Source organism: Papaver somniferum, chromosome 3, assembly GCF_003573695.1.
Source record: "Papaver somniferum cultivar HN1 chromosome 3, ASM357369v1, whole genome shotgun sequence".
NCBI lineage: Eukaryota > Viridiplantae > Streptophyta > Magnoliopsida > Ranunculales > Papaveraceae > Papaver > Papaver somniferum.
This window is the reverse complement of record NC_039360.1, coordinates 42,987,926-43,001,868: the sequence shown is the minus strand read 5'-3', so window position 1 is coordinate 43,001,868 and position 13,943 is coordinate 42,987,926. Positions and strand designations below refer to the sequence as shown.

At 35.1% G+C, this 13,943-nt stretch overlaps 1 long non-coding RNA gene across 1 annotated transcript; it reads left to right on the top strand.

The window, feature by feature from the left end:
• Positions 1 to 6,723: 6,723 nt before the first annotated feature.
• Positions 6,724 to 11,750, top strand: LOC113355992. The gene is made up of 6 exons (XR_003362723.1): positions 6,724 to 7,056; positions 7,351 to 7,404; positions 8,000 to 8,185; positions 8,706 to 9,612; positions 9,834 to 11,093; positions 11,413 to 11,750. It is a non-coding gene; the product is annotated as an uncharacterized LOC113355992 (long non-coding RNA).
• Positions 11,751 to 13,943: the final 2,193 nt, after the last annotated feature.

The following is a 13,943-nucleotide window of genomic DNA, read 5'->3' as shown; positions in this document are numbered from 1 at the left end:
TGAAGGTAAAATTTGTATGATAATTTGATTATTTGTATGATGATAATGAATTATTTTTTGATAATTTGTATGATAATTTAGTTTGTATGACTGATATTTTTTTCATGTTTGTTATTGATTGTAGTATGAGTATGGATGAATTGCTAGATCTGTTGGATGTAGTTTCGTCAAAGAATTGTGATAAACATGTATGTCAAGATGTTATGAAAGATCCTCGCAAACTAAGATTTAGAGGTAGTTTGAAAGATACTGAAGTGTATTACAAAATTGTAGTGAAAGATAATCCGGTAGCAAAACGATTTTGTGACAATTGTGCCTTTTCTTCTATGTTTGAGTTTGATTTCGCCAATAGGGATAGAGGTTTAGTTGAATCCATAGCTGAGAGATGGTGGTAAAAAGCGAAGAGCTTTCATTTTCGGGAGTTTGAAATTGGCCTAACTCCTTTAGATTGGTACATGTTAACGTGAATTCTCACTGGTGACCCTAGTAAACGACCAGTAGTTATGCCGTCGTTGGGTAATGATCTAACATATCCTGCTCTGGATGATTTATATTTTTCGGATATCAAAAATCATGGTGCATGGAACTCTAAGACTAATTCATTATCCTTAGCTATCTTGAGAGACTACATTGAAAGTAGAAAATACCAGGATAATATTGGATGTGCAGAGACATTGACACGAGCATTATTTATGTGGTGTTTTGGTCATTTTCTTCTAGCACATTCTACTGGAAGAGTAGATAAACGTTGGGTTTTGTTGTTGGCTGACTTAGATAGAGTTGGGAAATATGATTGGGATGTAGCTTCGTTAGGTAATACCTATAAATATCTCAATGATTGGTCAACCAAGCGTACGAATTTAACTAGCATGGTTATGGTACTTGAGTATTGGTACTGTTATTACTTCTGCAACATGCAATCCTTGCTTTGTCAGACACCTAGAGGACATTATGATATTTTCCCAAAGATTTGTCTATTCAAGAAGACTAGGATTATATCAAGGAAGAGAGGACTACTTCTCCTTCATCCCTCACACCAATATCAATTGATTATCTTCTTCATTTATTATCTTCTTCTTCTTCACATAATTTTGTTCAAAAGAAGATGAGGCACTAATTTATGGTTGGGTTATAGCAAGCAACGATCCGATTAATGGAAAAGATAAAAAAAATAGGTGCAATATTTTGGAGGGAGATTATGAAAAGTACGATAAAAGAAGAGGCCCTAATAGTACCCAAAGAGATAAAAAAAGCATTGCAAACAAGGTGCAACACATTGAGAACCGAAGTGAAAAGATATGTTTCACATGTTAGGCCCTACTTCCGAAACAAACCTTCGTGATTGAATGAACATGATTATGTAAGTACCTCAATTTTTTTTTTTTGATATTTTCTTTCTTCCATGTTGATCTCTTTCTTTATTTTTCTAAATTTTTCCTTTTATTCTTTGTCTAATACATTTTTTTTTCCAGTATCGTCTTGGACAAAAGAATTATGAAGCAGAGATTAGAAACAATGGAAGCAGAATTTGGAATCGGTTTTCTAGATCCTGAAGACATATCAACCCGGCTACAACCCAGCGGTGAATAATGATGATGGAGCTGGTACTTCCACTCAACCTACTCAACAAACTAAAGCTACTCAAGACAATGAAGCTGATACTATGGATGAAGATTTGGAAAATATGTCAAGGTTTGGTAGCTCCTCATCTACTCATAATTCTGAAACCTCAGGCATATCTTGTAGAAGACGTTATTTCGAACAAACAGATGACATTAGAAGTGCAGGGAGAGATTATGCAAAGAAAAAGGCTCGTGAGGCTAAAACATCGCAGAAAGCAGATGAAAATATGGATAAACTCGTCGAACTTCTTGAAAACGCACAAGCAAAAAGGGAGGTCAAGTATGAAACATAGGAAGAGTACCTGAAGAAGAACATGGAAAACTCTACAATCTTGGCACAAACACAACAAAGAGAAGTTGACATGAAGATCTTACGCCAAAAATTGAATGAATTAGAGGATTGGGAGAAACCCCTCTACAACCTATGGAAGAACGAGATTTTGGCCCGTCATGGGTTGGCACTTATCACCTAAATTAAAGTGATATATTAGTAATAATTTAAGTTATTTAGAAGTAGGATTTCAATTTCAATGTACTTTTTTATGTTTTAAGTTATTTTAATTTTAATGTATTTTTTTTAATTTCTTCAAAAAACATTGTAACCTTGTGTTTGCAATGTAATGGATTTCCCATACTTTGGTAAATTCTCAAATTTTGAAACAAATACCATTAGAACAAATTTTCAAACTTTGACGAACATTTAGAAAATCAAATTTTGAAAAAAGGAAAGAAAAAAGATAGTCGTTGGTGGTGTGGAGGAGGTGTAGGAATAAAAAAAAAGGGTCAAGCGCTGAATTGTGCAGCGCCACTCTTTAACGCTGAACTGAACAGCGCCAAGACAAGCGTTGAATAGTTCAGCGCTGATTCCCTATAATATTTGCCTTAGTGTTGAATATTTCATCTTTGAGATCACTTTTTTTAGCGCCGAATCATTCAGCGTTTCAATCTCGCTGCTAATTGAACTGCGAGCAAATGCTAGGAGAGAGAACTAGCAAATGCTAGTGTTAACTTTTAGACCACACTTTTTTTTTTTGTATTGCAACACTTAACTGCCAATCTAGCGGCTCAATATATCCCATAGAACTTAGCCTAAGGACAACTCCTACAGCGAAGAAAATCATCCTATGATGCATATATATGGACCAAAAAACACCACTGTAGGTGAAGTCATCATCCATATATTTGGGAAGTCCACATATTACTCCACAAATTTGAGGTGGTCGCTATGGAGTAGTCCATCCGGTTATTGGTTGAACGGATACACTATCCGAACATTAAGGGTCCGGATGTATTATTATTATTTATTTATTTTCCTACTGTGTGTGATATATTTTCTTTTTTTTTATCCGGCCACACCAGGACCGGATAGGAGTTCTTGATTTTACAATAATCATATACATTTAAGTATTAAGTTTTAATATTTGTCTTCCTTTATTAGTGGACCATGAATATTACTTTCACCTTCATGCCAGCATCATGCAAGTGTTGTGTTTGAGACAGAATAATTTTCGGTTAAAATAGTTTAAATAATTATCACAAACTGTGAGGCTTAATTCTACCCATGAGAATTTGCACATATAAAAATCTTAATCCAAATAATTATAAATTCGTTTACGCTTAAAGAAAGTTTATTAATTCCCCGTGATCATAGTATGGATATAAGAAAGTATTACTCATGATCGTGGGAGGACAATTAGGAAAGTAAATAGAGGAGGAAAATTAAGTGAAAAGGATTGGAGTTACCCCAGTTTCAGTAATATATAGAGAGGGATATTTGTTTTTGGACTAATCAAAAAAGGAAAAAAGGTGACCTGTATATCTTCACTACCCGGTGCATGTCCTAAATTTTAACCCCGATTATAATGTCCCTTTTTGTAACGCTTGCTAGTATAGAAACAGACCACCAGGAGGACACAAAATCTGAACCGACCATGAACTTGGTAACCTTAACAGAGAGATACTCGTATCCAAATTTTCTTATTTTCATAAAGTTTCCTTTTTGAGCTTCTCTTCTTTTTGTTTGTGTTGTCGATCACAAAAAAAAATGATCAAGATTTTTTGCTCGTTTTCTTTTTTCTTCAGTTTCTTTATTTTTGTTTGTGTTGAAGATTTTGATTAAACTATTCATGACATTAATATCTGATGAAAAATAGTCATGATCTTGATCAAGATTTTTAAAATGTTCCCAAGAATGCTAAATTTGTTATGGATAAAAACAAGGATCATGCATTTTTCGTCTTTTGCAAGTTGATGATATTTGGCTTATTCGATTGCTAAAATTAAAATCATGCCTATGACGGAAGACTAAATTTTTGGTGAGTCATTTTTGAATATGTATTTGTTTTCGATTATCCCCAATATACAATGAGTATAATTTAAATTATTCTTTGTATATTTTGATTTTTCTCTGTATACAATGAGTATAATAAAAATTATTCTTTGTATTTTTAAAAAGAACATGTAACTTGTGTTTTGCAGATTAGTGAAGGCTTGCAAATTTGATTTTTTATTTGTCTTGCAGAATTTTCCGTGTTTTTCTTTAGATGTAACATTTAGTTTTCCAAAAAAATTTAATGGCTCATTTATTTTTTTAATTTATGAGGAACGAATTAAGAAGGTTATCAATATCTCCATGATGGAAGGAGGTTACAAACACCACAACCGCTATATGACTCTGGCTGGGATGAGACTGAGATGGTCGGATCACCCGTTTGTCTCTCGAAATGTTATCCGTCAGTCCAAGCTCAAAAACCCTTTTTGTTTTGAATTATAGAGTATGTCTCAACCCGTGCCGTAATGGCACGGGCAAGGATATGTGTTTTAAATGTATTCATCGATTCATACATGTCGTAATTGTTTGAGAAGAATCGAACCGATCGATCCAGGTCTAAATGTTTCGAGGAGTTGATTAATAAACATGTCCTTATCCTCGAATCTTAATATTGTGTATATAAGTCATACAACCCTTTGGGACAAACATAGTTAATCGTTAGAGAAAAGCTTACGGGCAGTAGAACATTACTTTGTTCACTACTTCAAAGAAATATCATCAAAGGTCATTCACCAAACTTGTAACAAAACTAAAAACACCTAAAATTACTTTAAAATCAATTAGATTAATCTTGTAAAATCTGTTAGCATTAGAATTTAATTTTTCTCTTTGATATAAATTGTTGTGTTCACAATTTACTTAGATTTGTGTTTATTAATTTTTCTAAAATTGATAATAATTTTTAATTCTTGATCCATTTCTTTTCTTGTCTCTTTACCTGTTATCATGAACTATTTCTCAAGCATGCATAATTACACGAAGTTGGGGAGAAATGACAAAAACAGAAATCATGAAAAAAAAGGGGGAATAAAGAGAGATGTGAGAAACTGAATCGATTACAATTAATTCACGCGTAGCCTTGCATAATCCCATGAAGTATGGGAGAAATAATGACAGAAACAGAAACCATGACAAAAAAGGGGAATAAGAGAGATGTGAGAAACTGAACCGATTACAACTAATTCGGGCGCAGCCTTGTGTTTGGTCAATTTTTTTTATAGGTTTCCTTTTTCTTCCTGCCCCCTACCCGGCAAATCTTAAAACCACACCATCTTCTTTTTTGAAAAAATCTGTCCTTTAAAAATTGTTTTAATTTTAAAAAATAATAAAAAAAGTAATTTGAATCGAATTAAAATAAAAGAAAGAAAAATTAACCAAGAATGACTAAATAATTTACCTATCTTATGACACCTTTTCTCACCCTACTACCACTACTTCCACCACCACATTATCGTCACCACTCCACCGGTCTCACCAATACCCACCACCATTATCCCTACCGCCGATCCACCACCACCACCCACCGTCACAACCATCATTAATGCTTAATTTACCTATCCTATGATCCCTTTTCCCATCCTACTGCCACTATTTCTTCCACCACCACATTATCGTCACCACTTCACCGGTACCACCATTATCCCCACCACTGCCCACCATCACAACCACCATTAACACTTACTGATATGGTTAGTATCAAGTAAATTTATTATGTATCAACAAAAATATATTCATTTGATTAATTAAAGAAACATTTATTATGAAATATCAGTTGAATATTTATTATTAAATTTTAATTAAACTGATCATTTATAACGGTAGATTTATGTCCTGCAAGTATAAATTTGATCGTTCTTTATCCAGCCTAACTTGTCCAAACTTTGTTTTGTATTCTAAAAATGTAATCAATTTTATTTTAACACAAAAAACCGTGATTTATTTGATCGGGTACTATAAATAGCTAGGATCCCATTTGGGTGATCCAGCGGTCATGATCTATAAATAGCTGGGATCCCATTTGGGTTGAGAAGAAAAGAAGAAGAATTAGTTGAAGAGGAGATGAAAATGAATTTGATTTTGATTTTAGTTTTTCATTTTATGATTTTAGTTTTATGATTTTGATTTTGGTTTTAGTTTTTAAATTTTATGATTTTAGTTTTATGAATTTCATTTTAGTTTTTAATTTTATGATTAGGATTTGATGGGAACAAATTAGTAGTATTAATATTTGATAGAGGGTAAAATGGTAGTTTCATCAAACTTAGACACTCCTTATCATTTTTTATGGGGTGGATGAAAAAAATCCATAGGCCCCAATTAAGTGGCATAGGCCCTAATTAAGTCATGTAAATAAAAATATGAAACGCTGGCTTTCAGAAACACAAAGAGGCTATCCTCCCTTCCAAATTATTTAGAAAGGGGCATATGCGTCATTTCCCAATTCCAAAAAGTTAAAGTTTTATAAGATCCTTTTATTGTTATTTAGAATGAGAAAAGTGTACGTCCGCACCCTCGTATAAAATAATTGGGCGAGGGAGGACCGTATATATGGTCATTTAATGTTAATGTTAATGTGAAGCGTGACATTTTTTTTCAAATTCACAAAAAGATTGGATTTGGTTCAACGATGAAAGGACCTCACTGCCCCTTCTTGATTTTCTTCCTTCTTTAAACAGACGTAAATAGTTGCATTGTTGAGGATACTTTTGTAAAATGAAAAAAACAAAAAAACGGATAGAGCTGGAAGTCAAGGGGTCGAATCCGGACCACCTCCGAAATTTTCATTTTCCTCCCTTTTTCTCTTTCTCTTCTTCCTATCCCTAACCTATTCTTTCTACCAAATCGAACAGCAGCAGAAATCTATCTCGAATTCTATCTTCTTCGTCAAAATCGAAATCCAGTTTGATCTTCATCAATTTCACACCCTAAATCTCCATTCATCTTTACTCAATTTCGACTTTAGAGTACAGAGTTTGGATTTGGTTGATTGAATATTCAATCCTATAACCCTAATTTCAAAATTGGGTGAATTGATTGAACCACCATCACCATCACCAAGCGTCCTCTGCTTTCTACACCACTACCATAAAATCAACATTAACGGTATGATTTCTATCAACTGTAAATCTCTGCTTTCAATTCGATTCTTCATTTTGTATAAAACTATGGGTTGAAGAGTTAATTATGGGTATGTGTTGATGAAACCCTTAGTCTGTTTCATCAACCCTTAATTCGATTCGTTTTTAAATTGCAGTTAAAACTTAGAAATCAAATTCCTTAATTTTCATTTTAGGGGTAACTGTTAAATTTGTCCATACTTCTAAATGGTTGTTAATTTTTGCTTTGGGTTCTTGAAGGAGCCATGTGTTTTTACAAAACTAACTATCTGACTTTCAGGTGTTCAACCTAGAGTGTATTGCAATGGAGTTTACTCAAGGTTGAGGAGTTCAGGTGAGAATTTCTTAATCTCAGGTTACAAATTAAATGGAAGATTTTGTTTCCGTATGCTCATAGTGTGTAGATATTTTGTTTGGAATGTAACTACATTATTTGATCTCATGTGGTAAGAAGATACATGTTTAGTTCTGTTTTACTAGAGGGGTTTGGAATTCATCAACAATAGGGGTAGTTTGATGTCTTTGTTGTCTATTCAATGAATCTTCCTGCAATTGGTTGTGTATAATTTCATATGGAGTATATTACTTGTAGTGTGATTGTAGGTTGCTTTTATTTTTTGATTTTAGGGTTTTCTGCTGTAAGATCTATTAGATTTTGGGTTGCTATGTCTTGAGATTATTCTTTAGATGTAGATTCTGGATATAAAAAGTTAAGGCCTCCATAATCCTAGGCAAAACTTGATTTTTTCGTGTTTGTTTGATTCATGGGAAGCCAATATCGAAGATTCATGAGATGTTTCGCTGAGAAATACCTTTTTAATGTTATTCTGGAGGTGTTTTTAAAAAAAAAGCTTCCCATACATATATTTTGATTGTGCTGACTAAGTGTTTGACCTTAATAACGACCATTCAATTTGTTGGTGTTGCAGGTTAAGTTAATGTGCTCATATACTGCAAGAAACAAATATGCTACATGAATAGTTGTTAGAGGAACACCATTATCATTCCTTAGAAAGAAACAACAACTTTGATTCTGATTTTGAACTATTTCCCGATTGGAATTGGGGACCCAAACCCCAGATTCCAGTTCTTCTCCTCAAATTAAACTTGAAGAGGTATGTATTTTACAAACTTGAAGGGTATGTATTTTACATTAAATTTGATACGTATTACTTACACCTTTACCTTCTAGAACTATTGTGCTTCAGTTTCATATAGATCTTGGTTAGATGAATTAACTTTAACGACCTTTTTCTTAACTATTAACATCACTTAGACGGCATAGATTTGGGTACTTTATTAGGGTTAGTACCCTATCAGATTATTTCAGTTAGATTGCTGATCGATGTTAATAGTTTCCTGTGGATATCTGTTTGTATATGTTTTTGGTATAAAGTTTTTAGTTCGATATGTCGCAAGAAGTAATAATTTTATTTATGGAGTTGTTGCATACACTTTCTTATCTGAGTTATATTCTTGGTTTTGTGACTTTGTGTGTTGTATAGGGTACATACTGGCAGCAGTCATCTTAATAGCCTACCTTACTATTTACGGCATAGATTACTCTTTCTCTAATATTCACAATTTCCGTCCTCTGGACTGGTACTTACCACTCCTTGCTTGCCTTTGTTATAGATTTTTCATGGGTAACTGTGACTCTTTGCAACCCATCGAAGACCATACATACTGTCTTTCGGCTCAGTCCTGTACTAACATTTGCATTTGGCATTCTACTCCTGCTCATTGGTTCATCTGGTGGATTAGCTACTTCTGTGATCGCCATCATATTTGCTCTCACCCAATACTTTATGCATGTTGGGTAGCTAATGGGAACCGCACAACTCAAATTCTCACTTTCTATGGTTGCTTCAGTACCGTTAGCTCGTAAACTATATTCTTTCATAATATTAACTGGTCCACTTATGGCTGCCACGATTTATACCCGGCTTTCAGTTTCTGGAATTGGCGGTGCTACTGCAACATGGACCCAATTCGATCCCCTTTACATTTTTTCAATTCTTCTGAGTATGGGATGGACTATGCAAGTGATTAAAAATGCGGTACATGTTGGGATCTCATTTGTCAGTTACATGTATTTCGCACGCGGGGTTGAAGTCGATTCAGTTTGGGCTTTTAGAGACCCGTGGAAGTACTTGATTGGGAACATTTGTATTGGTTCCATTTTAGAGCCAGTTTTGCTGTTATTCGAGGTTCGGCGTATGCCATGACTGCAATCATAGGTGATACATAGTACAAGTTTTTGTTGTTATTCGACGTTCGGCGTGGGAATAGATGGGGATTTGTGCACGTAGGAGTTTTTGGCAAGGGTTTTGTGCAGTCTTCAATTCACATATGAGAGATGTTTAGAAGAGTCGGAATGGAACCAGTTGTTGACTCGGATCTAACTGGATCCTTTTGTTTCCTCTATGAAGTTGCTGGAGGTTCTATGCGCACCCTTGTTGCTTAGGGATGGTAACTTTCAATCAATAAGGATCATGCTACTCCAATATCCATATATGCCTTCTTTATCGGCTATCTTATGGTAGAAGACCTTCTCTCAACTTGGTCAATAGTCTATTAGCTTAGTACACTTGCACTTCATATGTTGTTAGTTTGCTGAAAGACTTCATATGGTGGATCTTGCTAAAGAAAGAGACTGGGAAAAGTCTTCTTAAATATCTGGGTGTTAAGGAATTTATAAAAACCAGTAAAGTTTGATCGTCAGAGTGACTAACTTTTGATGTTTGTGTCTTGTGCTTGCAGAGTAGGATCACCATGGTTTGGACTCAGGGGTGCGTGTCGGCATATCATGTAGTGTTCGCAGAAAACCCAGAAAGCCTCCGATTTGATACAACAATCCCAGATCATATACATGAGCTGCAACAATCATCAGCTTGACCACAATGAGCACCAGCAGAGACAAAATTCGAACATCAAATGGAGAACATAACTTGTACTGCTCCAGTAATCAGATCACAAAGAAGCGTAGTTTGTAACTATTAACTCAATTCATAATTGTTTGTTCATCTGACTTTAACTCAACTTATGGTACTTGGTAAGAAATGTCATAAAAAATATAACAGCGTCGACTGTTTCTTTTACCATAAAGCGTAAGTCGCACATACTAAGAAAATGCAGCTTGTTCAGAAGACTTGAAAGCTTCTCGTAAATTTTTTCGGTCGGCCATCCCACCGTGGCAGCGGTCATCTAGTTAGGCCGTCCGATCGAAGCGAGGGAGGACTTTATATATGGTGACTTTGTGTCAAATGGGACATGACTTTTTTTTTCCAATTTGACAAAAAAAGATTGGATTTGGTTCAACGATGAAAGGACCTCATTGCCCTCCTCGATTTTTTTCCTTCTTTAAATAGACGTAAATGATTATAATGGTGAGGACATTATTGTAAAATGAAAAAATCAAAAACACGGAATAGTGTTAGAGGTGCTGAGGTCGAATCCCGGCCACCTCCAAAATTTTCATCTTTCCTCCCTTTTCTTCTTCTCTTCTTCCTATCCCTAATCTATTCTTTCTATCTAGGTTTCTAACAGCAGCATAAATCTCTCTCGAATCCTTTCTTCTTCGTCGAAATCGAAATCCAGTTTCATCTCCATCAATTTCACACCCTAAATCTCCATTAATCTTTACTCAATTTCGAATTTATTCTTCTTCTTTCTCTGTTAATCATCTACCGCTGGTTTGAGAAACAAATCTGAGGGTCTCGGGATTCAAAAAAGAGGAGTTTGGCTAAGGAGTGAGAGTGATGGTGGTGGTATTGTTTTAGCAAACGACTCAAACTCAGGGGAAGGTGGATCAAGCAAACGATATTAGGGTTACTCTTAAAATCGAAGAAATTGATGACGGTGATGAAGAATTTGATCGTGGTGGTGTTTCTGGTAGGAGGTTTGAATAGGAATTGTGAAGAAGAAAGTGATGCAGGTTGAGATCGAGAGAAGAGGATAAGTATTAAGGAAGAGTTGACGGTGGTATTGGTTGATTTGGTGATTTCAAATTCAACAGAGAAGGTAATTCAGATAGTTAAGCTATGATTTTGTTTTAAGTTTAAGATTACTTTATGAGTTGATTCTTTATTAAGGTTGTTTTATTGAATTGAAGTTGATTGAACTATATGGGGTTCTGATTTTGGTTAACTGTGAAGAGTGAGAATCTCAAGATTTGGGTTTCATATGTTCTTCCCCAAATTAGAGATTAAGATTCCTGAATTGGAAATTATAGATTAAGAAGATGAACTGAGATTGTGATGATATTGATTAATGGTTCTGTGTTATGATTGAACTGCAATTGATAAGATTTGAAATGAAATAATTTATCAATTGGCTACAGCTTTTGAGAGTTGAATTGCAACCGGGGATGAAGAAGATGAACTGAGATTGTAATGATGTTTTAGCTTGCGCATGAAGAGCCGAACAAGCCCAATCTGATCCTGCTGAAATGTGCATAAATTCCTCTTGATCCACTGAATAAAGAATAAACGCATATCCCATTGAAGAATCTTCCTTTTTAAAGGAGGCATCTATAAGGATTATCCAATCCGAGTGAATGGAAGCCCATGAAGATTGATTTATTTTTCCTTGATATTGTTTACCTGACGTGTTATGTATTGGGTAACTCGATTGTAAAAATCTCTTTATCTGCTCGATCAGGTTTGTTGGATCCGGTTATATTTTTTCAAAAGTAACAGAGCATCTTTGGATTCAAAAACCACTTCATTATCTCTAGTGACTCGAGATTCCGCTGCCATAAGAACCGTATCATCATCTGGAATAGCGCCAATAGCCAGCGATCCCCATTCATACTGGTCCTATAAATAGATTAATGTAACGTTAATTAAAAAATATAACTGAGACTATTAATTTGTATCACATGATTAAACATGCATACGGATTAGGGGAGCAGTGATGAAATCTATTTAAATAAATGAAAATCATCTATGTTTGGTATAAAAAAACCTCGCGTTTTTAGGGGCCACCCGAAAGGATTTAGGGGCTATCAATTTATACCCAGTCAAAGACTCTAGTTAAGGGGTATCCTATATGATATTGAAGTTACATAAATGCCCTTCTGGTAAAACTGTATAAAAACCAAATCAAAAAAAATTCTACTCATTTCAACTCTTCTTCTTCCAGTTTCATATTATCTTCCGATTGTGGAAGAAAAAAAAACTTTCCCTCGTTCTTGTGTTCAACCGAAACATCGCCGCGAATCGTAAAATCAAAACATCGTCGATTCGTTTATAAAACAATGGATAAGGGAAATGAAACCCACAAACCTAGAACCAAAAACGTTGCTCGGGGTATCGATCCAAAGATTGGGATTTTAGCAAGAAATAAAGAAATTGTTGCTGCAAATGAAGAAGAACGCGAAGAACGCGAAGAAGAAGTACCCGTCGATGTAGTCGGTGGTTGCGATTCCGATAGTCAAACACTTCGTCAACTTCAAATGGCCCCAATTAGGTAAGAATCTATCATTTTTGGGGTTTATTTCGCTTTAATTCGACGAATCGAGAAAAAAAATTTCAAGGGTTTTCGGTTATTTATCCAGATTCGGGCGATATTCATGCTTATTTACTTCCGAATGTAGTCGTGTTCTTCATTTCTCAAGAATATCGACAGTATTCGGGAGAAATATTTGATGGTTATCGGCCGAATATTGTTGGCCATATCTTCCTGGATACAAACTGGTAATAATCGGTAGTTTAATGAATTTTTTGGCTCCCGAATATGTTTAAGTAGACACACAGTATTCGGAAGTACACTCACTACCGAATATATATATTGAAAAAATCTCAAAATTTCTGATATAGGAAAAATCCCATTTTGGGGCCAGTATTTATACGGAAGACAATATAATGTTTTATACCTCCGGTTGTGTAGGATAAAATTTTAGAGTTTCTGAACTCCAGTTGATGAATATTCGGTTGTAAACATGTTTAGTTATATTCCGATTGTTTTTCATTCGGGAAAAATATGTGTCTTCTTACTTCCGAATTTCTTCATTCGGGTTATAGTTGTGTACTTTGTCTTCCGATTGTGTAGGATGAAAAATTTAGAGCTTCTGAACTCCAATTGATGCATATTCGGTTGTAAATATGTTTAGTTAGCTTTCGATTGTTTTGTATTCGGGAACAGTATATGTCTTCTTACGTCCGAATGTGTACATTCGGGTTATATTTCCATACTTTGTCTTCCGATTGTATAGTTTGTAAATATTGTTCCTTTCTTTGTTGTTTAGACAAAGTCGAGAAAGGAGGAAGAAAGTGACAGCTAGTGCTAGGAGGGAAAGGAGAGCCAAAGATAATTCAAGTGCTCAACAAAGCTTACAAGAACAAAGCAGTCAACAAGGAGTGCAACCAAGTGCTGAACAAAGTGTAGAACAACAAGGCAGTGAACAAGGGGTGCAACCAAGTGTTGAACAAGCCGCTCAAAAAGTGCAGAACCAACTGCTCCACAAGTTACACCCCACCATGAAATTGAACCAGTTGATCCAGTGCCAAGAGTAGAAGAAGAAGGACAACTAAGTGGTACCCAAAAAGCCAAAAAAGGAAAAGATGGTGTAAAGAAGGATATTGCTAAGAAAGCATCACATCTTGTCCCTCAGCACTTGAAGAAGAAGGGTATTCCAGCAGGCACAATCCTTGGGCTACCGGCGGATGGAGGAAAATCGCTATTTGGATACAAAGACTCATGGGCCAGAGAAATATTACAAGTTCAAAACAAACCATGCCATGGATCTAGGTGGTTCCAAGGGCCAATATAGAAGGTTAGACAACCCATATTCGGAAGTTTGGGTAACTAAGTTAACTTCCGATTATTTCAAGTTCAAAATTTGAAAAATATCAGTTTTTCCCAAATTCT